This window comes from Capricornis sumatraensis, unplaced genomic scaffold, assembly GCF_032405125.1.
Source record: "Capricornis sumatraensis isolate serow.1 unplaced genomic scaffold, serow.2 scaffold13, whole genome shotgun sequence".
Classification (NCBI taxonomy): domain Eukaryota; kingdom Metazoa; phylum Chordata; class Mammalia; order Artiodactyla; family Bovidae; genus Capricornis; species Capricornis sumatraensis.
This window is the reverse complement of record NW_027184624.1, coordinates 832,523-858,780: the sequence shown is the minus strand read 5'-3', so window position 1 is coordinate 858,780 and position 26,258 is coordinate 832,523.

Below are 26,258 nucleotides of genomic sequence, written 5' to 3'. Positions count from 1 at the left end.
TGTGCAACCCCCGGGCAATTAAGCCCTCCACAAGAACGCCTGGGGACTAGGTGCAAAGGCAAGGCAGGAGTGGAGCTGAGGCCAGGAAGGCGCCAGTAGCATCTCCCAGTCTCGCGCAGCCCCCTCCTTTCTGGACTGGAAGCCTAGCCGCGAGGCAAGTCTGGGCAAGGCTCGCCAAGGGCAGACAGCCTCACATCAGCACTCTGCCAGATCGGGCCTCTGAGCAGAGCTGGAGCTCTCTCGTACTGGAGGCGCACTCCGCTCCGCCCAAGCAGTGATTGCAGCCGCACCCATCTGGGCTGCCTCCTCTTCTCCCAAGGAGGCTCGCTTTCCGCATGCTGTGCACTAGGCTTCCAGGAGGGGGCGCCCCACGCCTCCTACAGGTCATGGCTGAGGAGCTGCTTCCCTGAGCTGCGGCTGTGTTCGGAAGCCCAGACACGCAGGGGCAGGCCCCAACCACCTGAACACGTCTCTGCTGGGGAGGAGAGCACTAGGGAAAGGACGTCTGTCAGGCACCTTCTGGGCGCTCACCGAGTCAGCCTCCGGTTGTGTGGGGCTGCAGACGCCATCCAGGGGCCCTGTGAGCCTTGTGCTCTCCATGCTGTGCTGAGTCTGGGCGGTCAAGCAACCGCTGGAGGAGCCCTGCAGTTGCCCTCCCATTGCCTCTAATAGAGCCCTCACTGCTGGAGCGCTTGGCAGTGTGCAACCCACCGGCAACTAAGCCCTCCACAAGAACGCCTGGGGACTAGGTGCAAAGGCAAGGCAGGAGTGGAGCTGAGGCCAGGAAAGCGCCAGTAGCATCTCCCAGTCTCACGCAGCCCGCTCCGTTCTGGACTGGAAGCCTAGCCGCGAGGCAAGTCTGGGCAAGGCTCGCCAAGGGCAGACAGCCTCACGCCAGCACTCTGCCAGATCGGGCCTCTGAGCAGAGCTGGAACTCTGCCGTAGTGGAGGCGCACTCGGCTTCGCCCAAGCAGTGATTGCAGCCGCACGAGTCTGGGATGCCTCCTCCTCTCCCAAGAAGGCTCTCTTCCCGCAAGCTGTGCACTAGGCTTCCAGGCGGGGGCGCCCCGCGCCTCCTACAGGTCTTGGTTGAGGAGCTGCTTCCCTGAGCTGGGGCTGTGGACGGGAGCCCAGACACGCAGGGGCAGGCCCCAACCCCCTGCACACGTCTCTGCTGGGGAGGAGAGCACTAGGGAAATGCCGTCTGTCAGGCAGCTTCTGGGCACTCACCGAGTCAGCCTCCGCGTGTGTGGGGCTGCAGAACCCAGCCAGGCGCCCTGTGAGCCTTGTGCTCTCCGTGCTGTGCTGAGTCTGGGCGGTGAAGTAACCGTAAGGATACACTTCCAGTTGCCCTTACTTTGCCTCTAATAGAGCCCTCAAGCTGGAGCGCTTGGCAGTGTGCAACCCACTTGCAACTAAGCCCTCCACAAGAACTCCTGGGGACTAGGTGCAATGGCAAGGCAGGAGTGGAGCTGAGGCCAGGAAGGCGCCAGGAGAATCTCCCAGTCTCGCACAGCCCGCTCCTTTCTGGACTAGAAGACTAGCCGCGAGGCAAGTCTGGGCAAGGCTCGCCCAGGGAAGAGCAGCCTCACGCCAGCACTCTGCTAGATCGGGCCTCTGAGCAGAGCTGGAGCTCGGCCGTCCTGGAGGCGCACTCGGCTCCGCCAAAGCAGTGAATGCAGCCGCACGCAGCAGGGCTGCCTTCTCTTCTCCCGAGGAGGCTCGCTTCCCGCATGCTGTAAACTAGGCTTCCAGGCGGGGCCCCCTGCGCCTACCACAGGTCTTGGCTCAGGAGCTGCTTCCCTGAGCTGGGGCTGTGGACCGGAGCCCAGACACGCAGGGGCAGGCCCCAACCACCTGCACACGTCTCTGCTGGAGAGGAGAGCACTAGGGAAATGACGTCTGTCAGGCACCTTCTGGGCGCTCACCGAGTCAGCCTCCGCGTGTGTGGGGCTGCAGACCCCAGCCACTGGCCCTGTGATCCTTGTGCTCTCCGTGCTGTGCTGAGTCTGGGCGGTCAAGCAACCGCAAGAATAGACTTCCAGTTGCCCTCACTTTGCCTCTAATAGAGCCCTCAAGCTGGAGCGCTTGGCAGTGTGCAACCCACCGGCAACTAAGCCCTCCACAAGAACGCCTGGGGACTAGGTGCAAAGGCAAGGCAGGAGTGGAGCTGAGGCCAGGAAGGCGCCAGTAGCATCTCCAAGTCACGCGCAGCCCGCTCCTTTCTGGACTGGAAGCCTATGTGCGAGGCAAGTCTGGGCAAGGCTCGCCCAGGGCACAGCAGCCTCACACCAGCAACTATGAGAGATCGGGCCTTAGAGCAGAGCTGGAGCTCAACGTACTGGAAGGGCACTCGGTTCCGCCAAAGTACTGATTGCATCCGCACGCAGCTGGGCTGCCTTCTATTTTACTGAGGAGGCTTGCTTCCGGCATGCTATAAACTGGGCTTCCAGAAGGGGGCGCCCCGCGCCTCCTCCAGGTCTTAGCTGAGGAGCTGCTTCCCTGAGCTGGGGCTGTGGAAGGGAGTCCAGACACTCAAGGGCAGGCCCCAACCACCTGCACACGTCTCTGCTGGGGAGGAGAGCACTAGGGAAATGACGTCTGTCAGGCACCGTCTGGGCGCTCCCAGAGTTCCCCTCCGGTGTGTGGGGCTGGAGACCCCAGCCAGGGGCCCTGTGAGCCTTGTGCTTTCCGTGCAGTGCAGAGTCTGGGCGGTCAAGAAAACGCAAGAGGCGACATGCAGTAGCCCTCCCTTTGCCTTTATTAGAGCCCTCACTGCTGGAGCGCTTGGCAGTGTGCAACCGACTGGCAACTAAGCCATCCACAAGAACGCCTGGGGACTAGGTGCAAAGGCAAGGCAGGAGTGGAGCTGAGGCCAGGAAGGCGCCAGTAGCATCTCCCAGTCTCACGCAGCCCGCTCCTATCTGGACTGGAAGCCTAACGTGCGGCAAGTCTGGGCAAGGCTCGCCCAGGGCAGAGCAGCCTCACGCCAGAAACTCTGCCAGATCGGGCCTCTGAGCAGAGCTGGAGCTCTGCCGTACTGGAGGCGCACTCGGCTCCGCCAAGCAGTGAATGCAGCTGCACACAGCAGGGCTGCCTTCTCTTCTCCCGAGGAGGCTCGCTTCCCGCATGCTGTAAACTAGGCTTCCAGGCGGGGCCACCTGCGCCTCCCACATGTCTTGGCTCAGGAGCTGCTTCCCTCAGCTGGGGCTGTGGACGGGAGTCCAGACACGCAGGGGCAGGCCCAAACCACCTGCAAACGTCTCTGCTGGGGAGGAGAGCACTAGGGAAATGACGTCTGTCAGGCACCTTCTGGGCGCTCACCGAGTCAGCCTCCGCGTGTGTGGGGCTGCAGACCCCAGCCAGGGGCCCTGTGAGCCTTGTGCTCTCCGTGCTGTGCTGAGTCTGGGCGGTCAAGAAACCGCTGGAGGAGCGCTGCAGTTGCCCTCCCATTGCCTCTAATAGAGCCCTCACTGCTGGAGCGCTTGGCAGTGTGCAACCCACCGGCAAATAAGCCCTCCACATGAACGCCTGGGGACTAGGTGCAAAGGCAAGGCAGGAGTGGAGCTGAGGCCAGGAAGGCGCCAGTAGCATCTCCCAGTCTCGCGCAGCCTTCTCCTTCCTGGACTGGAAGCCTAGCCGCGAGGCAAGTCTGGGCAAGGCTCTCCCAGGGCACAGCAGCCTCACGGAAGCAACTCTGCCAGATCGGGCCTTTGAGCAGAGCTGGAGCTCTGCCGTACTGGAAGGGCACTCGGCTCCGCCAAAGCAGTGATTGCAGCCGCACGCAGCTGGGCTGCCTTCCCTTCTACCGAGGAGGCTCGCTTCCCGCATGCTGTGCACTAGGCTTCCAGGCGGGGGCGCCCCGCTCCTCCTACAAGTCTTAGCTGAGGAGCTGCTTCCCTGAGCTGGGGCTGTGGAAGGGAGTCCAGACACTCAAGGGCAGGCCCCAACCACCTGCACACGTCTCTGCTGGGGAGGAGAGCACTAGGGAAATGATGTCTGTCAGGCACCTTCTGGGTGCTCCAGGAGTTCGACTCCGGTGTGTGGGGCTGCAGACCCCAGCCAGGGGCCCTGTGAGCCTTGTGCTCTCCGTGCTGTGCTGAGTCTGGGCGGTCAAGCAACCGCACAAGGAAACTTTAAGTTTCCCTCCCTTTGCCTCTAACAGAGCCCTCACTGCTGGAGCGCTTGGCAGTGTGCAACACACCGGCAACTAAGCCTTTCACAGGAACGCCTGGGGACTAGGTGCAAAGGCAAGGCAGGAGTGGAGCTGAGGCCAGGAAGGCGCCAGTGGCATCTCCCAGTCTCACGCAGCCTGCTCCTTCCTGGACTGGAAGCCTAACGTGAGGCAAGTCTGGGCAAGGCTCGCCCAGGGTAGAGCAGCCTCACGCCAGCAACTCTGCCAGATCGGGCCTCTGAGCAGTGCTGGAGCTCTGCCGTACTGGAAGCGCACTCGGCTCCGCCCAAGCAGTGAATGCAGCCGCACGCAGCCAGCCTGCCTTCTCTTCTCCCGAGGAGGCTCGCTTCCCGCATGCTGTAAACTAGGCTTCCAGGCGGGGCCACCTGCGCCTCCCACAGGTCTTGGCTCAGGAACTCCTTCCCTGAGCTGGGGCTGTGGACGGTAGCCCAGACACGCAGGGGCAGGCCCCAACCACCTGCACACGTCTCTGCTGGGGAGGAGAGCACTAGGGAAATGACGTCTGTCAGGCACCTTCTGGGCGCTCACCGAGTCAGCCTCCGCGTGTGTGGGGCTGCACACCCCAGCCAGGGACCCTGTGAGCCTTGTGCTCTAAGTGCTGTGCTGAGTCTGGGCGGTCAAGCAACCGCTGGAGGAGCCCTGCAGTTGCCCTCCCATTGCCCCTAATAGAGCCCTCACTGCTGGAGCGCTTGGCAGTGTGCAACCCACCGGCAACTAAGCCCTCCACAAGAAAGCCTGGGGACTAGGTGCAAAGGCAAGGCAGGAGTGGAGCTGAGGGCAGGAAGGCGCCAGTAGCATCTCCCAGTCTCACGCAGCCCGCTCAGTTCTGGACTGGAAGCCTAGCCGCGAGGCAAGTCTGGGCAAGGCTCGCCGAGAGCAGAGCAGCCTCACGCCAGCACTCTGCCAGATCAGGCCTCTGAGCAGAGCTGTAACTCTGACGTAGTGGAAGCGCACTCGGCTCCGCCCAAGCAGTGATTGCAGCCTCACGGGTCTGGGATGCCTCCACCTCTCCCAAGGATGATCGCTTCCCGCATGCTGTGAACTAGGCTTCCAGGCGGGGGCGCCCTGCGCCTCCTACAGGTCTTGGCTGAGGAGCTGCTTCCCTGAGCTGGGGCTGTGGTCGGGAGCCCAGACACGCAGGGGCAGGCCCTAACCACCTGCACATGTCTCTGCTGGGGAGGAGAGCACTAAGGAAATGACGTCTGTCAGGCACCTTCTGGGCACTCACCGAGTCGGCCTCCGCGTGTGTGGGGCTGCAGACCCCAGCCAGGGGCCCTGTGAGCCTTGTACTTTCCGTGCTGTGCTGAGTCTGGGCGGTCAAGCAAACGCAAGAGGCTACTTGCAGTAGCACTCCCTTTGCCTCTAATAGAACCCTCACTGCTGGAGCGCTTGGCAGTGTGCAACCCACCGGCAACTAAGCCCTCCACAAGAACGCCTGGGGACTAGGTGCAAAGGCAAGGCAGGAGTGGAGCTGAGGCCAGGAAGGCGCCAGTAGCATCTCCCAGTCTCGCGCAGCCTGCTGCTTCCTGGACTGGAAACCTAGCCGCGAGGCAAGTCTGGGCAAGGTTCGCCCAGGGCAGAGCAGCCTCACGCCAGCAGCTCTGCCAGATTTGGCCTTGAGCAGAGCTGGAGCTCTGCTGTACTGGAGGCACACTCAGCTCCGCCAAAGCAGTGAATGCAGCCAGACACAGCAGGACTGTCTTCTCTTCTCCCGAGGAGGCTCGCTTCCCACATGCTGTAAACTAGGCATCCAGGCGGGGCCCCCTGCGCCTCCCACAGGTCTTGGCTCAGGAACTCCTTCCCTGAGCTGGGGCTGTGGACGGTAGCCCAGACACGCAGGGGCAGGCCCCAACCACTTGCACACGTCTCTGCTGGGGAGGAGAGCACTAGGGAAATGACGTCTTTCAGGCACCTTCTGGGCGCTCACCGAGTCAGCCTCCGCGTGTGTGGGGCTGCAGACCCCAGCCAGGGACCCTGTGAGCCTTGTGCTCTAAGTGCTGGGCTGAGTCTGGGCGGTCAAGCAACCGCTGGAGGAGCCCTGCAGTTGCCCTCCCATTGCCTCTAATAGAGCCCTCACTGCTGGAGCGCATGGCAGTGTGCAACCCACCGGCAACTAAGCCCTCCACAAGAAAGCCTGGGGACTAGGTGCAAAGGAAAGGCAGGAGTGGAGCTGAGGCCAGGAAGGCGCCAGTAGCATCTCCCAGTCTCACGCAGCCCGCTCAGTTCTGGACTGGAAGCCTAGCTGCGAGGCTAGTCTGGGCAAGGCTCGCCGAGAGCAGAGCAGCCTCACGCCAGCACTCTGCCAGATCGGGCCTCTGAGCAGAGCTGGAACTCTGACGTAGTGGAAGCGCACTCGGCTCCGCCCAAGCAGTGATTGCAGCCTCACGGGTCTGGGATGCCTCCACCTCTCCCAAGGATGCTCGCTTCCCGCATGCTGTGAACTAGGCTTCCAGGCGGGGGCGTCCTGCGCCTCCTACAGGTCTTGGCTGAGGAGCTGCTTCCCTGAGCTGGGGCTGTGGTCGGGAGCCCAGACACGCAGGGGCAGGCCCAAACCACCTGCACATGTCTCTGCTGGGGAGCAGAGCACTAGGGAAATGACGTCTGTCAGGCACCTTCTGGGCGCTCACCGAGTCAGCCTCCGCGTGTGTGGGGATGCAGACCCCAGCCAGGGGCCCTGTGAGCCTTGTGCTGTCCAAGCTGTGCTGAGTCTGGGCGGTCAAGCAACCGCTGGAGGAGCCCTGCAGTTGCCCTCCCATTACCTCTAATAGAGCCCTCACTGCTGGAGCGCTTGGCAGTGTGCAACCCCCGGGCAATTAAGCCCTCCACAAGAACGCCTGGGGACTAGGTGCAAAGGCAAGGCAGGCGTGGAGCTGAGGCCAGGAAGGCGCCAGTAGCATCTCCCAGTCTCGCGCAGCCCCCTCCTTTCTGGACTGGAAGCCTAGCCGCGAGGCAAGTCTGGGCAAGGCTCGCCAAGGGCAGACAGCCTCACATCAGCACTCTGCCAGATCGGGCCTCTGAGCAGAGCTGGAGCTCTCCCGTACTGGAGGCGCACTCCGCTCCGCCCAAGCAGTGATTGCAGCCGCACCCATCTGGGCTGCCTCCTCTTCTCCCAAGGAGGCTCGCTTTCCGCATGCTGTGCACTAGGCTTCCAGGAGGGGGCGCCCCAGGCCTCCTACAGGTCACGGCTGAGGAGCTGCTTCCCTGAGCTGCGGCTGTGTTCGGAAGCCCAGACACGCAGGGACAGGCCCCAACCACCTGAACACGTCTCTGCTGGGGAGGAGAGCACTAGGGAAAGGACGTCTGTCAGGCACCTTCTGGGCGCTCACGGAGTCAGCCTCCGGTTGTGTGGGGCTGCAGACGCCATCCAGGGGCCCTGTGAGCCTTGTGCTCTCCATGCTGTGCTGAGTCTGGGCGGTCAAGCAACCGCTGGAGGAGCCCTGCAGTTGCCCTCCCATTGCCTCTAATAGAGCCCTCACTGCTGCAGCGCTTGGCAGTGTGCAACCCACCGTCAACTAAGCCCTCTACAGGAACGCCTGGGGACTAGGTGCAAAGGCAAGGCAGGAGTGGAGCTGAGGCCAGGAAGGCGCCAGTAGCATCTCCCAGTCTCGCGCAGCCTGCTCCTTCCTGGACTGGAAGCCTAGCCGCGAGGCAAGTCTTGGCAAGGCTCGCCCAGGGCAGAGCAGCTTCACGCCAGCAACTCTGCCAGATCGGGCTTCTGAGCAGAGCTGGAGCTCTGCCGTACTGGAGGCGCACTCGGCTCCGCCAAAGCAGTGAATGCAGCCGCACACAGCAGGGCTGCCTCCTCTTCTCCCAAGGAGGCTCGCTTCCCGCATGCTGTAAACTAGGCTTCCAGGCGGCGCTCCCTGCGCCTCCCACAGGTCTTGGCTCAGGAGCTGCTTCCCTGAGCTGAGGCTGTGGACGGGAGCCCAGATACGTAGGGGCAGGCCCCAACCACCTGCACACGTCTCTGCTGGGGAGGAGAGCACTAGGGAAATGACGTCTGTCAGGCACCTTCTGGGCGCTCACTGAGTCAGCCTCCGCGTGTGTGGGGCTGAAGACCCCAGCCAGGGGCCCTGTGGGCCTTGTGCTCTCCGTGCTGTGCTGAGTCTGGGCGGTCAAGCAACCGCTGGAGGAGCCCTGCAGTTGCCCTCCCATTGCCTCTAATAGAGCCCTCACTGCTGGAGCGCTTGGCAGTGTGCAACCCACCGGCAACTAAGCCCTCCACATGAACGCCTGGGGACTAGGTGCAAAGGCAAGGCAGGAGTGGAGCTGAGGCCAGGAAAGTGCCAGTAGCATCTCCCAGTCTCACGCAGCCCGCTCCGTTCTGGACTGGAAGCCTAGCCGCGAGGCAAGTCTGGGCAAGGCTCGCCAAGGGCAGACAGCCCCACGCCAGCACTCTGCCAGATCGAGCCTCTGAGCAGAGCTGGAACTCTGCCGTCGTGGAGGCGCACGTGGCTTCGCACAAGCAGTGATTGCAGCCGCACGAGTCTGGGATGCCTCCTCCTCTCCCAAGGAGGCTCGCTTCCCGCATGCTGTGCACTAGGCTTCCAGGCGGGGGCGCCCCGCGCCTCCTACAGGTCTTGGTTGAGGAGCTGCTTCCCTGAGCTGGGGCTGTGGACGGGAGCCCAGACACGCAGGGGCAGGCCCCAACCACCTGCACACGTCTCTGCTGGGGAGGAGAGCACTAGGGAAATGCCGTCTGTCAGGCAGCTTCTGGGCACTCACCGAGTCAGCCTCCGCGTGTGTGGGGCTGCAGACCCCAGCCAGGGGCCCTGTGAGCCTTGTGCTCTCCGTGCTGTGCTGAGTCTGGGCGGTCAAGTAACCGTAAGGATACACTTCCAGTTGCCCTTACTTTGCCTCTAATAGAGCCCTCAAGCTGGAGCGCTTGGCAGTGTGCAACCCACTTGCAACTAAGCCCTCCAGAAGAACTCCTGGGGACTAGGTGCAATGGCAAGGCAGGAGTGGAGCTGAGGCCAGGAAGGCGCCAGGAGAATCTCCCAGTCTCGCACAGCCCGCTCCTTTCTGGACTAGAAGACTAGCCGCGAGGCAAGTCTGGGCAAGGCTCGCCCAGGGAAGAGCAGCCTCACGCCAGCACTCTCCCAGATCGGGCCTCTGAGCAGAGCTGGAGCTCGGCCGTCCTGGAGGTGCACTCGGCTCCGCCAAAGCAGTGAATGCAGCCGCACGCAGCAGGGCTGCCTTCTCTTCTCCCGAGGAGGCTCGCTTCCCGCATGCTGTAAACTAGGCTTCCAGGCGGGGCCCCCTGCGCCTACCACAGGTCTTGGCTCAGGAGCTGCTTCCCTGAGCTGGGGCTGTGGACCGGAGCCCAGACACGCAGGGGCAGGCCCCAACCACCTGCACACGTCTTTGCTGGAGAGGAGAGCACTAGGGAAATGACGTCTGTCAGGCACCTTCTGGGCGCTCACCGAGTCAGCCTCCGCGTGTGTGGGGCTGCAGACCCCAGCCAGTGGCCCTGTGATCCTTGTGCTCTCCGTGCTGTGCTGAGTCTGGGCGGTCAAGCAACCGTAAGAATAGACTTCCAGTTGCCCTCACTTTGCCTCTAATAGAGCCCTCACTGCTGGAGCGCTTGGCAGTTTGCAACCCACCGGCAACTAAGCCCTCCACAAGAACGCCTGGGGACTAGGTGCAAAGGCAAGGCAGGAGTGGAGCTGAGGCCAGGAAGGCGCAAATAGCATCTCCAAGTCACGCGCAGCCCGCTCCTGTCTGGACTGGAAGCCTATGTGCGAGGCAAGTCTGGGCAAGGCTCGCCCAGGGTAGAGCAGCCTCACGCCAGAAACTCTGCCAGATCGGGCCTCTGAGCAGAGCTGGAGCTCTGCCGTACTGGAGGCGCACTCGGCTCCGCCAAAGCAGTGAATGCAGCCGCACACAGCAGGGCTGCCTTCTCTTCTCCCGAGGAGGCTCGCTTCCCGCATGCTGTAAACTAGGCTTCCAGGCGGGGGCACCTGCGCCTCCCACATGTCTTGGCTCAGGAGCTGCTTCCCTCAGCTGGGGCTGTGGACGGGAGTCCAGACACGCAGGGGCAGGCCCAAACCACCTGCACACGTCTCTGCTGGGGAGGAGAGCACTAGGGAAATGACGTCTGTCAGGCACCTTCTGGGCGCTCACCGAGTCAGCCTCCGCGTGTGTGGGGCTGCAGACCCCAGCCAGGGGCCCTGTGAGGCTTGTGCTCTCCGTGCTGTGCTGAGTCTGGGCGGTCAAGAAACCGCTGGAGGAGCGCTGCAGTTGCCCTCCCATTGCCTATAATAGAGCCCTCACTGCTGGAGCGCTTGGCAGTGTGCAACCCACCGGCAAATAGGCCCTCCACATGAACGCCTGGGGACTAGGTGCAAAGGCAAGGCAGGAGTGGAGCTGAGGCCAGGAAGGCGCCAGTAGCATCTCCCAGTCTCGCGCAGCCTTCTCCTTCCTGGACTGGAAGCCTAGCCGCGAGGCAAGTCTGGGCAAGGCTCGCCCAGGGCACAGCAGCCTCACGGAAGCAACTCTGCCAGATCGGGCCTTTGAGCAGAGCTGGAGCTCTGCCGTACTGGAAGGGCACTCGGCTCCGCCAAAGCAGTGATTGCAGCCGCACGCAGCTGGGCTGCCTTCTCTTCTACCGAGGAGGCTCGCTTCCCGCATGCTGTGCACTAGGCTTCCAGGCGGGGGCGCCCCGCTCCTCCTACAAGTCTTAGCTGAGGAGCTGCTTCCCTGAGCTGGGGCTGTGGAAGGGAGTCCAGACACTCAAGGGCAGGCCCCAACCACCTGCACACGTCTCTGCTGGGGAGGAGAGCACTAGGGAAATGATGTCTGTTAGGCACCTTCTGGGTGCTCCAGGAGTTCGACTCCGGTGTGTGGGGCTGCAGACCCCAGCCAGGGGCCCTGTGAGCCTTGTGCTTTCCGTGCTGTGCTGAGTCTGGGCGGTCAAGCAAACGCAAGAGGCGACTTGCAGTAGCCCTCCCTTTGCCTCTAATAGAGCCCTCACTGCTGGAGCGCTTGGCAGTGTGCAACACACCGACTATTAAGCCCTCCACAAGAACGCCTGGGGACTAGGTGCAAAGGCAAGGCAGGAGTGGAGCTGAGGCCAGGAAGGCGCCAGTAACATCTCCCAGTCTTGAACAGCATGCTCCTTCCTGGACTGGAAGCCTAGCCGCGAGGCAAGTCTGGGCAAGGCTCGCCCAGGGCAGAGCAGCCTCACGCCAGCAACTCTGCCAGATCGGGGCTCTGAGCAAAGCGGGAGCTCTGCCGTAATTAAGGGGCACTCGGATCCGCCAAAGCAGTGATTGCAGCCGCACGCAGCTGGGCTGCCTCCCCTTCTCCCAAGGAGGCTCGCTTCCCGCATGCTGTAAACTGGGTTTCCAGGCGGGGCCCCCTGCGCCTCCCACAGGTCTTGTCTGAGGAGCTGCTTCCCTGAGGTGGGGCTGTGGACGGTAGCCCAGACACGCAGGGGCAGGCCCCAACCACCTGAACACGTCTCTGCTGGGGAGGAGAGCACTAGGGAAAGGACGTCTGTCAGGCACCTTCTGGGCGCTCACCGAGTCAGCCTCCGGTTGTGTGGGGCTGCAGACGCCATCCAGGGGCCCTGTGAGCCTTGTGCTCTCCATGCTGTGCTGAGTCTGGGCGGTCAAGCAACCGCTGGAGGAGCCCTGCAGTTGCCCTCCCATTGCCTCTAATAGAGCCCTCACTGATGCAGCGCTTGGCAGTGTGCAACCCACCGTTAACTAAGCCCTCTACAGGAACGCCTGGGGACTAGGTGCAAAGGAAAGGCAGGAGTGGAGCTGAGGCCAGGAAGGCGCTAGTAGCATCTCCCAGTCTCGCGCAGCCTGCTCCTTCCTGGACTGGAAGCCTAGCCGCGAGGCAAGTCTTGGCAAGGCTCGCCCAGGGCAGAGCAGCTTCACGCCAGCAACTCTGCCAGATCGGGCCTCTGAGCAGAGCTGGAGCTCTGCCGTACTGGAGGTGCATTCGGCTCCGCCAAAGCAGTGAATGCAGCCGCACACAGCAGGGCTGCCTCCTCTTCTCCCAAGGAGGCTCGCTTCCCGCATGCTGTAAACTAGGCTTCCAGGCGGCGCTCCCTGCGCCTCCCACAGGTCTTGGCTCAGGAGCTGCTTCCCTGAGCTGAGGCTGTGGACGGGAGCCGAGATACGCAGGGTCAGGCCCCAACCACCTGCACACGTCTCTGCTGGGGAGGAGAGCACTAGGGAAATGACGTCTGTCAGGCACCTTCTGGGCGCTCACTGAGTCAGCCTCCGCGTGTGTGGGGCTGAAGACCCCAGCCAGGGGCCCTGTGAGCCTTGTGCTCTCCGTGCTGTGCTGAGTCTGGGCGGTCAAGCAACCGCACAAGGAAACTTTAAGTTTCCCTCCCTTTGCCTCTAACAGAGCCCTCACTGCTGGAGCGCTTGGCAGTGTGCAACCCACCGGCAACTAAGCCTTTCACAAGAACGCCTGGGGACTAGGTACAAAGGCAAGGCAGGAGTGGAGCTGAGGCCAGGAAGGCGCCAGTAGCATCTCCCAGTCTCACGCAGCCTGCTCCTTCCTGGACTGGAAGCCTAACCGCACGGCAAGTCTGGGCAAAGCTTGCCCTGGGCAGAACAGCCTCACGCCAGCAACTCTGCCAGATCGGGCCTCTGAGCAGAGCTGGAGCTCTGCCGAAATGGAGGGGCACTCGACTCCGCCAAAGCAGTGATTGCAGCTGCACGCAGCTGAGCTGCCTCCCCTTCTCTCAAGGAGGCTCGCTTCCCGCATGCTGTAAACTAGGCTTCCATGCGGGGCCCCCTGCGCCTCCCACAGGTCTTGGCACAGGAGCTGATTCCCTGAGCTGGGGCTGTGGACGGGAGCCCAGAAACGCAGGGGCAGGCCCTAACCACCTGCACACGTCTCTGCTGGGGAGGAGAGCACTAGGGAAATGACGTCTGTCAGGCACCTTCTGGGCGCTCACCGAGTCAGCCTCCGCGTGTGTGGGGCTGCAGACGCCAGCCAGTGGCCCTGTGAGCCTTGTGCTCTCAGTGCTGTGCTGAGTCTGGGCGGTCAAGCAACCGCTGGAGGAGCCCTGCAGTTGCCCTCCCATTGCCTCTAATAGAGCCCTCACTGCTGGAGCGCTTGGCAGTGTGCAACCCACCGGCAACTAAGCCCTCCACAAGAACGCCTGGGGACTAGGTGCAAAGGCAAGGCAGGAGTGGAGCTGAGGCCAGGAAAGCGCCAGTAGCATCTCCCAGTCTCACGCAGCCCGCTCCGTTCTGGACTGGAAGCCTAGCCGCGAGGCAAGTCTGGGCAAGGCTCGCCAAGGGCAGACAGCCTCACGCCAGCACTCTGCCAGATCGGGCCTCTGAGCAGAGCTGGAACTCTGCCGTAGTGGAGGCGCACTCGGCTTCGCCCAAGCAGTGATTGCAGCCGCACGAGTCTGGGATGCCTCCTCCTCTCCCAAGGAGGCTCGCTTCCCGCATGCTGTGCACTAGGCTTCCAGGCGGGGGCGCCCCGCGCCTCCTACAGGTCTTGGTTGAGGAGCTGCTTCCCTGAGCTGGGGCTGTGGACGGGAGCCCAGACACGCAGGGGCAGGCCCCAACCACCTGCACACGTCTCTGCTGGGGAGGAGAGCACTAGGGAAATGCCGTCTGTCAGGCAGCTTCTGGGCACTCACCGAGTCAGCCTCCGCGTGTGTGGGGCTGCAGACCCCAGCCAGGGGCCCTGTGAGCCTTGTGCTCTCCGTGCTGTGCTGAGTCTGGGCGGTGAAGTAACCGTAAGGATACACTTCCAGTTGCCCTTACTTTGCCTCTAATAGAGCCCTCAAGCTGGAGCGCTTGGCAGTGTGCAACCCACTTGCAACTAAGCCCTCCACAAGAACTCCTGGGGACTAGGTGCAATGGCAAGGCAGGAGTGGAGCTGAGGCCAGAAAGGCGCCAGGAGAATCTCCCATTCTCGCACAGCCCGCTCCTTTCTGGACTAGAAGACTAGCCGCGAGGCAAGTCTGGGCAAGGCTCGCCCAGGGAAGAGCAGCCTCACGCCAGCACTCTGCCAGATCGTGCCTCTGAGCAGAGCTGGAGCTCGGCCGTCCTGGAGGCGCACTCGGCTCCGCCAAAGCAGTGAATGCAGCCGCACGCAACAGGGCTGCCTTCTCTTCTCCCGAGGAGGCTCGCTTCCCGCATGCTGTAAACTAGGCTTCCAGGCGGGCCCCCCTGCGCCTACTACAGGTCTTGGCTCAGGAGCTGCTTCCCTGAGCTGGGGCTGTGGACCGGAGCCCAGACACGCAGGGGCAGGCCCCAACCACCTGCACACGTCTCTGCTGGAGAGGAGAGCACTAGGGAAATGACGTCTGTCAGGCACCTTCTGGGCGCTCACCGAGTCAGCCTCCGCGTGTGTGGGGCTGCAGACCCCAGCCAGTGGCCCTGTGATCCTTGTGCTCTACGTGCTGTGCTGAGTCTGGGCGGTCAAGCAACCGTAAGAATAGACTTCCAGTTGCCCTCACTTTTCCTCTAATAGAGCCCTCACTGCTGGAGCGCTTGGCAGTTTGCAACCCACCGGCAACTAAGCCCTCCACAAGAACGCCTGGGGACTAGGTGCAAAGGCAAGGCAGGAGTGGAGCTGAGGCCAGGAAGGCGCCAGTAGCATCTCCAAGTCACGCGCAGCCCGCTCCTTTCTGGACTGGAAGCCTATGTGGGAGGCAAGTCTGGGCAAGGCTCGCCCAGGGCACAGCAGCCTCACACCAGCAACTATGAGAGATCGGGCCTTTGAGCAGAGCTGGAGCTCAACGTACTGGAGGGGCACTCGGTTCCGCCAAAGTACTGATTGCAGCCGCACGCAGCTGGGCTGCCTTCTATTTTACTGAGGAGGCTCGCTTCCGGCATGCTATAAACTGGGCTTCCAGGAGGGGGCGCCCCGCGCCTCCTCCAGGTCTTAGCTGAGGAGCTGCTTCCCTGAGCTGGGGCTGTGGAAGGGAGTCCAGACACTCAAGGGCAGGCCCCAACCACCTGCACACGTCTCTGCTGGGGAGGAGAGCACTAGGGAAATGACGTCTGTCAGGCACCGTCTGGGCGCTCCCAGAGTTCCCCTCCGGTGTGTGGGGCTGAAGACCCCAGCCAGGGGCCCTGTGAGCCTTGTGCTTTCCGTGCAGTGCAGAGTCTGGGCGGTCAAGAAAACGCAAGAGGCGACTTGCAGTAGCCCTCCCTTTGCCTTTATTAGAGCCCTCACTGCTGGAGCGCTTGGTAGTGTGCAACCCACTGGCAACTAAGCCATCCACAAGAACGCCTGGGGACTAGGTGCAAAGGCAAGGCAGGAGTGGAGCTGAGGCCAGGAAGGCGCCAGTAGCATCTCCCAGTCTCACGCAGCCCGCTCCTATCTGGACTGGAAGCCTAACGTGAGGCAAGTCTGGGCAAGGCTCGCCCAGTGCAGAGCAGCCTCACGCCAGAAACTCTGCCAGATCGGGCCTCTGAGCAGAGCTGGAGCTCTGCCGTACTGGAGGCGCACTCGGCTCCGCCAAAGCAGTGAATGCAGCCGCACACAGCAGGGCTGCCTTCTCTTCTCCCGAGGAGGCTCGCTTCCCGCGTGCTGTAAACTAGGCTTCCAGGCGGAGCCACCTGCGCCTCCAACATGTCTTGGCTCAGGAGCTGCTTCCGTGAGCTGGGGCTGGGAACGGGAGTCCAGACACGCAGGGGCAGACCCAAACCACCTGCACACGTCTCTGCTGGGGAGGAGAGCACTAGGGAAATGACGTCTGTCATGCACCTGCTGGGCGCTCACCGAGTCAGCCTCCGCGTGTGTAGGGCTGCAGACCCCAGCCAGGGGCCCTGTGAGCCTTGTGCTCTCCGTGCTGTGCTGAGTCTGGGCGGTCAAGCAACCGCACAAGGAAACTTTAAGTTTCCCTCCCTTTGACTCTAATAGAGCCCTCACTGCTGGAGCGCTTGGCAGTGTGCAACCCACCGGCAACTAAGCCTTTCACAAGAACGCCTGGGGACTAGGTGCAAAGGCAAGGCAGGAGTGGAGCTGAGGCCAGGAAGGCGCCAGTAGCATCTCCCAGTCTCACGCAGCCAACTCCTTCCTGGACTGGAAGCCTAACCACAAGGCAAGTCTGGGCAAAGCTTGCCCTGGGCAGAACAGCCTCACGCCAGCAACTCTGCCAGATCGGGCCTCTGAGCAGAGCTGGAGCTCTGCCGAAATGGAGGGGCACTCGGCTCCGCCAAAGCAGTGATTGCAGCTGCACGCAGCTGGGCTGCCTCCCCTTCTCTCAAGGAGGCTCGCTTCCCGCATGCTGTAAACTAGGCTTCCATGCGGGGCCCCCTGCGCCTCCCACAGGTCTTGGCACAGGAGCTGATTCCCTGAGCTGGGGCTGTGGACGGGAGCCCAGAAACGCAGGGGCAGGCCCTAACCACCTGCACATGTCTCTGCTGGGGAGGAGTGAACTAGGAAAATGACGTCTGTCAGGCACCTGCTGGGCGCTCACCGAGTCAGCCTCCGCGTGTGTGGGGCTGCAGACCCCAGCCAGGGGCCCTGTGAGCCTTGTGCTCTCCGTGCTGTGCTGAGTCTGGGCGGTCAAGCAACCGCTGGAGGAGCCCTGCAGTTGCCCTCCCACTACCACTAATAGAGCCCTCACTGCTGGAGCGTGTGGCAATGTGCAACCCACCGGCAACTAAGCCCTCCACAAGAACGCCTGGGGACTAGGTGCAAAGGCAAGGCAGGAGTGGAGCTGAGGCCAGGAAGGCGCCAGTAGCATCTCCCAGTCTCGCGCAGCCCGCTCCTTTCTGGACTGAAAGCCTAAGGCGAGGCAAGTCTGGGCAAGGCTGGCCTAGGGCACAGCAGCATCACGCCAGCAACTCTGAGTGATCGGGCCTTTGAGCAGAGCTGGAGCTCTGCCATACTGGAGGGGCACTCGGCTCCGCCAAAGTACTGATTGCAGCCGCACGCAGCTGGGCTGCCATCTCTTGTACTGAGGAGGCTCGCTTCCGGCATGCTGTAAACTAGGCTTCCCGGGGTGGGCGCCCCGCGCCTCCTACAGGTCTTTGCTGAGGAGCTGCTTCCCTGAGCTGGGGCTGTGGACGGGAGCCAGAAACGCAGGGGCAGGCCCAAACCACCTGCACACGTCTCTGCTGGGGAGGAGAGCACTAGGGAAATGACGTCTGTCAGGCACCTTCTGGGCGTTCCTGAAGTTCCCCTCCGGTGTGTGGGGCTGCAGACCCCAGCCAGGGGCCCTGTGAGCCTTGTGCTCTCCGTGCTGTGCTGAGTCTGGGCGGTCAGGCAACCACACAAGGAAACTTCAAGTTGCCCTCCCTTTGCCTCTAATAGAGCCCTCACTGCTGGAGCGCTTGGCAGTGTGCAACCCACCGGCAACTAAGCCTTTCACAAGAACGCCTGGGGACTAGGTGCAAAGGCAAGGCAGGAGTGGAGCTGAGGCCAGGAAGGCGCCAGTAGCATCTCCCAATCTCACGCAGCCTGCTCCTTCCAGGACTGGAAGCCTAGCCGCAAAGGCAAGTCTGGGCAAACTTGCCCTAGGCAGATCAGCCTCACGCCAGCAACACTGCCAGATCGGGCCTCTGCGCAGAGCTGGAGCTCTGCCGTACTGGAGGCACACTCGGCTCCGCCAAAGCAGTGAATGCAGCCGCACACAGCAGGGCTGCCTTCTCTTCTCCCGAGGAGGCTCGCTTCCCGCATACTGTAAACTAGGCTTCCAGGCGGGGCCCCCTGCGCCTCCCACAGGTCTTGGCTCAGGAGCTGCTTCCCTGAGCTGGGGCTGTGGACGGGAGCCCAGACACGCAGGGGCACGCCCAAACCACCTGCACACGTCTCTGCTGGGGAGGAGAGCACTAGGGAAATGACATCTCTCAGGCACCTTCTGGGCGCTCACCGAGTCAGCCTCCGTGTGTGTGGGGCTTCAGACCCCAGACAGAGGCCCTGTGAGCCTTGTGCTCTCCGTGCTGTGCTGAGTCTGGGCGGTCAAGCAACCGCTGGAGGAGCCCTGCAGTTGCCCTCCCATTGCCTCTAATAGAGCCCTCACTGCTGGAGGGCTTGGCAGTGTGCAACCCACCGGCAACTAAGCCCTCCACAAGAACGCCTGGGGACTAGGTGCAAAGGCAAGGCAGGAGTGGAGCTGAGGCCAGGAAGGCGCCAGTAGCATCTCCCGGTCTCGCGCAGCCCGCTCCTTCCTGGACTGGAAGTCTAACCACGAGGCAAGTCTGGGCAAGGCTTGCCCAGGGCAGAGCAGCCTCACGCCTGCAACTCTGCCAGATCGGGCCTCTGAGCAGAGCTGGAGCTCTGCCGTACTGGAGGCGCACTCGGCTCCGCCAAAGCAGAGAATGCAGCCGCACACAGCAAGGCTGCCTTCTCTTCTCCTGAGGAGGCTCGCTTCCCGCATGCTGTAAACTAGGCTTCCATTCGGGGCCCCCTGCGCCTCCCACAGGTCTTGGCTCAGGAGCTGCTTCCCTGAGCTGGGGCTGTGGACGGGAGCCCAGACACGCAGGGGCAGGCCCAAACTACCTGCACACGTCTCTGCTGGGGAGGAGAGCACTAGGGAAATGACGTCTGGCAGGCACCTTCTGGGCGCTCACCGAGTCAGCCTCCGCGTGTGTGGGGCTGCAGACCCCAGCCAGGGGCCCTGTGAGCCTTGTGCTCTCCGTGCTGTGCTGAGTCTGGGCGGTCAAGCAACCGTAAGAATAGATTTCCAGTTGCCCTCACTTTGCCTCTAATAGAGCCCTCAAGCTGGAGCGCTTGGCAGTGTGCAACCCACCGGCAACTAAGCCCTCCACAAGAACGCCTGGGGACTAGGTGCAAAGGCAAGGCAGGAGTGGAGCTGAGGCCAGGAAGGCGCCAGGAGCATCTCCCAGTCTCGCGCAGCCCGCTCCTTTCTGGACTGGAAGCCTAACGCGAGGCAAGTCTGGGCAAGGCTCGCCCAAGCACAGCAGCCTCACGCCAGCAACTCTGAGAGATCGGGCCTTTGAGCAGAGCTGGAGCTCTGCCGTACTGGAGGGGCATTCGGCTCCGCCAAAGTACTGATTGCAGCCGCACGCACCTGGGCTGCCTTCTCTTGTACAGAGGAGGCTCGCTTCCGGCATGGTGTAAACTAGGCTTCCCGGCGGGGGCGCCACGCGCCTCCTACAGGTCTTAGCTGAGGAGCTGCTTCCCTGAGCTGGGGCTGTGGAAGGGAGTCCAGACACTCAAGGGCAGGCCCCAACCACCTGCACACGTCTCTGCTGGGGAGTAGAGCACTAGAGAAATGACGTCTGTCAGGCACCTTCTAGGCGCTCCCGGAGTTCCCCTCCGGTGTGTGGGGCTGCAGACCCCAGCCAGGCGCCCTGTGAGCCTTGTACTTTCCGTGCTGTGCTGAGTCTGGGCGGTCAAGCAAACGCAAGAGGCGACTTGCAGTAGCCCTCCCTTTGCCTCTAATAGAGCCCTCACGGCTGGATTGCTTGGCAGTGTGCAACCCACCGGCAACTAAGCCTTTCACAAGAACGCCTGGGGACTAGGTGCAAAGGCAAGGCAGGAGTGGAGCTGAGGCCAGGAAGGAGCCAGTGGCATCTCCCAGTCTCGCGCAGCCTGCTCCTTCCTGGACTGGAAGCCTAGCCGTGAGGCAAGTCTGGGCAAAGCTCGCCCTGGGCAGAGCAGCCTCACGCCAGCAACTCTGCCAGATCGGGCCTCTGAGCAGAGCTGGAGCTCTGCTGTAATGGAGGGGCACTCGGCTCCGCCAAAGCAGTGATTGTAGCCGCACGCAGCTGGGCTGCCTCCCCTTCTCCCAAGGAGGCTCGCTTCCCGCATGCTGTAAACTAGGCTTCCAGGCGGGGCCCCCTGCGCCTCCCACAGGTCTTGGCTCAGGAGCTGCTTCCCTGAGCTGGGGCTGTGGACGGGACCCCAGATAGGCAGGGGCAGGCCCTAACCACCTGCACACGTCTCTGCTGGGGAGGAGAGCACTAGGGAAATGACGACTGTCAGGCACCTTCTGGGCGCTCACCGAGTCAGCCTCCGCGTGTGTGGGGCTGCAGACCCCAGCCAGGGGCCCTGTGAGCCTTGTGCTCTCCGTGCTGTGCTGAGTCTGGGCGGTCAAGCAACCGCTGGAGGAGCCCTGCAGTTGCCCTCCCATTACCACTAATAGAGCCCTCACTGCTGGAGCGCGTGGCAGTTTGCAACCCACCGGCAACTAAGCCCTCCACAAGAACGCCTGGGGACTATGTGCAAAGGCAAGGCAGGAGTGGAGCTGAGGCCAGGAAGGCGCCAGTAGCATCTCCCAGTCTCGCGCAGCCCGCTCCTTCCTGGACTGGAAGCCTAGACACGAGGCAAGTCTGGGAAAGGCTCGCCCAAGGAAAAGCAGCCTCACGCCAGCAACTCTGCCAGATCGGGCCTCTGAGCGGAGCTGGAACTCTGCCGTACTGGAGGGGCTCTCGGCTCCGCCCAAGCAGTGATTGCAGCTGCACGCATCTCGGCTGCCTCCTCTTCTCCCAAGGAGGGTCGCTTCCCGCATGCTGTGCACTAAGCTTCCAGGCGAGGGCGCCGCGCGCCTCCTTCAGGTCTTGGCTGAGGAGCTGCTTCCCTAAGCTGGGGCTGTGGACGGGAGCCCAGACATGCAGGGGCAGGCCCAAACCACCTGCACATTTCTCTGCTGGGGTGGGGAGCCCTAGGGAAATGACGTCTGTCAGGCACCTTCTGGGCGCTCACCGAGTCAGCCTCCGCGTGTGTGGGGCTGCAGACCCCAGCCAGGGGCCCTGTGAGTCTTGTGCTCTCCATGCTGTGCTGAGTCTGGGCGGTCAAGCAACCGCTGGAGGAGCCCTGCAGTTGCACTCCCATTGCCTCTAATAGAGCCTTCACTGCTGGAGCGCTTGGCAGTGTGCAACCCACCGGCAACTAAGCCCTCCACAAGAACGCCTGGGGACTAGGTGCAAAGGCAAGGCAGGAGTGGAGCTGAGGCCAGGAAGGTGCCAGTAGCATCTCCCAGTATCGCGCAGCCTGCTCCTTCCTGGACTGGAAGCCTAGCCGCGAGGCAAGTCTGGGCAAGGCTCGCCCAGGGCAGAGCAGCCTCACGCCAGCAACTCTGCCCGATCGGGCCTCTGAGCAGAGCTGGAGCTCATCCGTAATGGAGGTGCACTCGGCTCTGGCAAAGCAGTGAATGCAGCCGCACACAGCAGGGATGCCTTCTCTTCTCCCGAGGAGGCTCGCTTCCCAAATGCTGTAAACTAGTCTTCCAGGCGGGGCCCCCTGCGCCTCCTACAGGTCTTGGCTCAGGAGCTGCTTCCCTGAGCTGGGGCTGTGGACGGGAGCCCAGACACGCAGGGGCAGGCCCCAACCACCTGCACACGTCTCTGCTGGGGAGGAGAGCACTAGGGAAATGACGTCTGTCAGGCACCTTCTGGGCGCTCCCGGAGTTCCCTTCCGGTGTGTGGGGCTGCAGACCCCAGCCAGGGGCCCTGTGAGCCTTGTACTTTCCTTGCTGTGCTGAGTCTGGGCGGTCAAGCAAACGCAAGAGGCGACTTGCAGTAGTCCTCCCTTTGCCTCTAATAGAGCCCTCACGGCTGGATCGCTTGGCAGTGTGCAACCCACCGGCAACTAAGCCTTTCACAAGAACGCCTGGGGACTAGGTGCAAAGGCAAGGCAGGAGTGGAGCTGAGGCCAGGAAGGCGCCAGTGGCATCTCCCAGTCTCGCGCAGCCTGCTCCTTCCTGGACTGGAAGCCTAGCCGCGAGGCAAGTCTGGGCAAAGCTCGCCCTGGGCAGAGCAGCCTCACGCCAGCAACTCTGCCAGATCGGGCCTCTGAGCAGAGCTGGAGCTCTGCTGTAATGGAGGGGCACTCTGCTCCGCCAAAGCAGTGATTGTAGCTGCACGCATCTGGGCTGGCTCCTCTTCTCCCGAGGAGACTCGCTTCCCGCATGCTGTGCACTAGGCTTCCAGGCGGGGCCCCCTACGCCTCCCACAGGTCTTGGCTCAGGAGCTGCTTCCCTGAGCTGGGGCTGTGGACGGGAGCCCAGACACGCAGGGGCAGGCCCAAACCACCTGCACACGTCTCTGCTGGGGAGGAGAGCACTAGGGAAATGACGTCTGGCAGGCAACTTCTGGGGGCTCACCGAGTCAGCCTCCGCGTGTGTGGGGCTGCAGACCCCAGCCAGGGGCCCTGTGAGCCTTGTGCTCTCCGTGCTGTGCTGAGTCTGGACGGTCAAGCAACCGCTGGAGGAGCCCTACAGTTGCCCTCACTTTGCCTCTAATAGAGCCCTCATGCTGGAGCGCTTGGCAGTGTGCAACCCACCGGCAACTAAGCCCTCCACAAGAACGCCTGGGGACTAGGTGCAAAGGCAAGGCAGGAGTGGAGCTGAGGCCAGGAAGGCGCCAGTAGCATCTCCCATTCTCGCGCAGCCCGCTCCTTTCAGGACTGGAAGCCTAGCCACGAGGCAAGTCTGGGCAAGGCTCGCCAAGGGCAGAGCAGCCTCACGCCAGCACTCTGCCAGATCGGGCCTCTGAGCAGAGCTAAAGCTCTGCCGTACTGGAGGCGCACTCGGCTCCGCCCAAGCAGTGATTGCAGCCCCACGCATCTGGGCTGCCTCCTCTTCTCCCAAGGAGGCTCGCTTCCCGCATGCTGTGCAGTAGGCTTCCAGGAGGGGGCGCCCCGCGCCTCCTACAGGTCTTGGCTGAGGAGCTGCTTCCCTGAACTGGGGCTGTGGACGGGAGCCCAGACACGCAGGGGCAGGCCCCAACCACCTGCACACGTGTCTGCTGGGGAGGAGAGCACTAGGGAAATGACATCTCTCAGGCACCTTCTGGGCGCTCACCGAGTCAGCCTCCGTGTGTGTGGGGCTTCAGACCCCAGCCAGAGGCCCTGTGAGCCTTGTGCTTTCCGTGCTGTGCTGAGTCTGGGCGGTCAAGCAACCGCTGGAGGAGCCCTGCAGTTGCCCTCCCATTGCCTCTAATAGAGCCCTCACTGCTGGAGCGCTTGGCAGTGTGCAACCCACCGGCAACTAAGCCTTTCACAAGAACGCCTGGGGACTATGTGCAAAGGCAAGGCAGGAGTGGAGCTGAGGCCAGGAAGGCGCCAGTAGCATCTCCCAGTCTCGCGCAGCCCGCTCCTTCCTGGACTGGAAGTCTAACCACGAGGCAAGTCTTGGCAAGGCTTGCCCAGGGCAGAGCAGCCTCACGCCAGCAACTCTGCCAGATCGGGCCTCTGAGCAGAGCTGGAGCTCTGCCGTACTGGAAGCGCACTCGGCTCCGCCAAAGCAGAGAATGCAGCCGCATACAGCAGGGCTGCCTTCTCTTCTCCTGAGGAGGCTCGCTTCCCGCATGCTGTAAACAAGGCTTCCAGGCGGGGCCCCCTGCGCCTCCCACAGGTCTTGGCTCAGGAGCTGCTTCCCTGAGCTGGGGCTGTGGACGGGAGCCCAGACACGCAGGGGCAGGCCCAAAATACCTGCACACGTCTCTGCCGGGGAGGAGAGCACTAGGGAAATGACGTCTGGCAGGCACCTTCTGGGCGCTCACCGAGTCAGCCTCCGCGTGTGTGGGGCTGCAGACCCCAGCCAGGGGCCCTGTGAGCCTTGTGCTCTCCGTGCTGTGCTGAGTCTGGGCGGTCAAGCAACCGTAAGAATTGACTTCCAGTTGCCCTCACTTTGCCTCTAATAGAGCCCTCAAGCTGGAGCGCTTGGCAGTGTGCAACCCACCGGCAACTAAGCCCTCCACAAGAACGCCTGGGGACTAGGTGCAAAGGCAAGGCAGGAGTGGAGCTGAGGCCAGGAAGGCGCCAGGAGCATCTCCCAGTCTCGCGCAGCCCGCTCCTTTCTGGACTGGAAGCCTAACGCGAGGCAAGTCTGGGCAAGGCTCGCCCAAGCACAGCAGCCTCACGCCAGCAACTCTGAGAGATCGGGCCTTTGAGCAGAGCTGGAGCTCTGCCGTACTGGAGGGGCATTCGGCTCCGCCAAAGTACTGATTGCAGCCGCACGCACCTGGGCTGCCTTCTCTTGTACAGAGGAGGCTCGCTTCCGGCATGGTGTAAACTAGGCTTCCCGGCGGGGGCGCCACGCGCCTCCTACAGGTCTTAGCTGAGGAGCTGCTTCCCTGAGCTGGGGCTGTGGAAGGGAGTCCAGACACTCAAGGGCAGGCCCCAACCACCTGCACACGTCTCTGCTGGGGAGTAGAGCACTAGAGAAATGACGTCTGTCAGGCACCTTCTAGGCGCTCCCGGAGTTCCCCTCCGGTGTGTGGGGCTGCAGACCCCAGCCAGGCGCCCTGTGAGCCTTGTACTTTCCGTGCTGTGCTGAGTCTGGGCGGTCAAGCAAACGCAAGAGGCGACTTGCAGTAGCCCTCCCTTTGCCTCTAATAGAGCCCTCACGGCTGGATTGCTTGGCAGTGTGCAACCCACCGGCAACTAAGCCTTTCACAAGAACGCCTGGGGACTAGGTGCAAAGGCAAGGCAGGAGTGGAGCTGAGGCCAGGAAGGCGCCAGTGGCATCTCCCAGTCTCGCGCAGCCTGCTCCTTCCTGGACTGGAAGCCTAGCCGCGAGGCAAGTCTGGGCAAAGCTCGCCCTGGGCAGAGCAGCCTCACGCCAGCAACTCTGCCAGATCGGGCCTCTGAGCAGAGCTGGAGCTCTGCTGTAATGGAGGGGCACTCGGCTCCGCCAAAGCAGTGATTGTAGCCGCACGCAGCTGGGCTGGCTCCTCTTCTCCCGAGGAGACTCGCTTCCCGCATGCTGTGCACTAGGCTTCCAGGCGGGGCCCCCTACGCCTCCCACAGGTCTTGGCTCAGGAGCTGCTTCCCTGAGCTGGGGCTGTGGACGGCAGCCCAGACACGCAGGGGCAGGCCCAAACCACCTGCACACGTCTCTGCTGGGGAGGAGAGCACTAGGGAAATGACGTCTGGCAGGCACCTTCCGGGCGCTCACCGAGTCAGCCTCCGTGTGTGTGGGGCTGCAGCACCCAGCCAGGGGCCCTGTGAGCCTTGTGCTCTCCGTGCTGTGCTGAGTCTGGGCGGTCAAGCAATCGCTGGAGGAGCCCTGTAGTTGCCCTCCCATTGCCTCTAATAGAGACCTCACTGCTGGAGCGCTTGGCAGTGTGCAACCCACCGGCAACTACGCCCTCCACAAGAACGCCTGGGGACTAAGTGCAAAGGCAAGGCAGGAGTGGAGCTGAGGCCACGAAGGCGCCAGTAGCATCTTCCAGTCTCGCGCAGCCTGCTCCTTCCTGGACTGGAAGCCTAACCGCAAGGCAAGTCTGGGCAAATCTTGCCCAGGGCAGAGCAGCCTCACGCCAGCAACTCTGCCAGATCGGGCCTCTGAGCAGAGCTGGAGCTCTGCCGTAATGAAGGGGCACTGGGCGCCGCCAAAGCAGTGATTGCAGCTGCACGCAGCTGGGCTGCCTCCCCTTCTCCCAAGGAGGCTCGCTTCCCGCATGCTGTAAACTCGGCTTCCAGGCGGGGCCCCCTGCGCCTCCCACAGGTCTTGGCTCAGGAGCTGCTTCCCTGAGCTGGGGCTGTGGACGGGACCCCAGATAGGCAGGGGCAGGCCCTAACCACCTGCACACGTCTCTGCTGGGGAGGAGAGCACTAGGGAAATGACGTCTGTCAGGCACCTTCTGGGCGCTCACCGAGTCAGCCTCCGCGTGTGTGGGGCTGCAGACCCCAGCCAGGGGCCCTGTGAGCCTTGTGCTCTCCGTGCTGTGCTGAGTCTGGGCGGTCAAGCAACCGCTGGAGGAGCCCTGCAGTTGCCCTCCCATTACCACTAATAGAGCCCTCACTGCTGGAGCGCGTGGCAGTGTGCAACCCACCGGCAACTAAGCCCTCCACAAGAACGCCTGGGGACTATGTGCAAAGGCAAGGCAGGAGTGGAGCTGAGGCCAGGAAGGCGCCAGTAGCATCTCCCAGTCTCGCGCAGCCCGCTCCTTCCTGGACTGGAAGCCTAGAAACGAGGCAAGTCTGGGAAAGGCTCGCCCAAGGAAAAGCAGCCTCACGCCAGCAACTCTGCCAGATCGGGCCTCTGAGCGGAGCTGGAACTCTGCCGTACTGGAGGGGCTCTCGGCTCCGCCCAAGCAGTGATTGCAGCTGCACGCATCTCGGCTGCCTCCTCTTCTCCCAAGGAGGGTCGCTTCCCGCATGCTGTGCACTAAGCTTCCAGGCGAGGGCGCCGCGCGCCTCCTTCAGG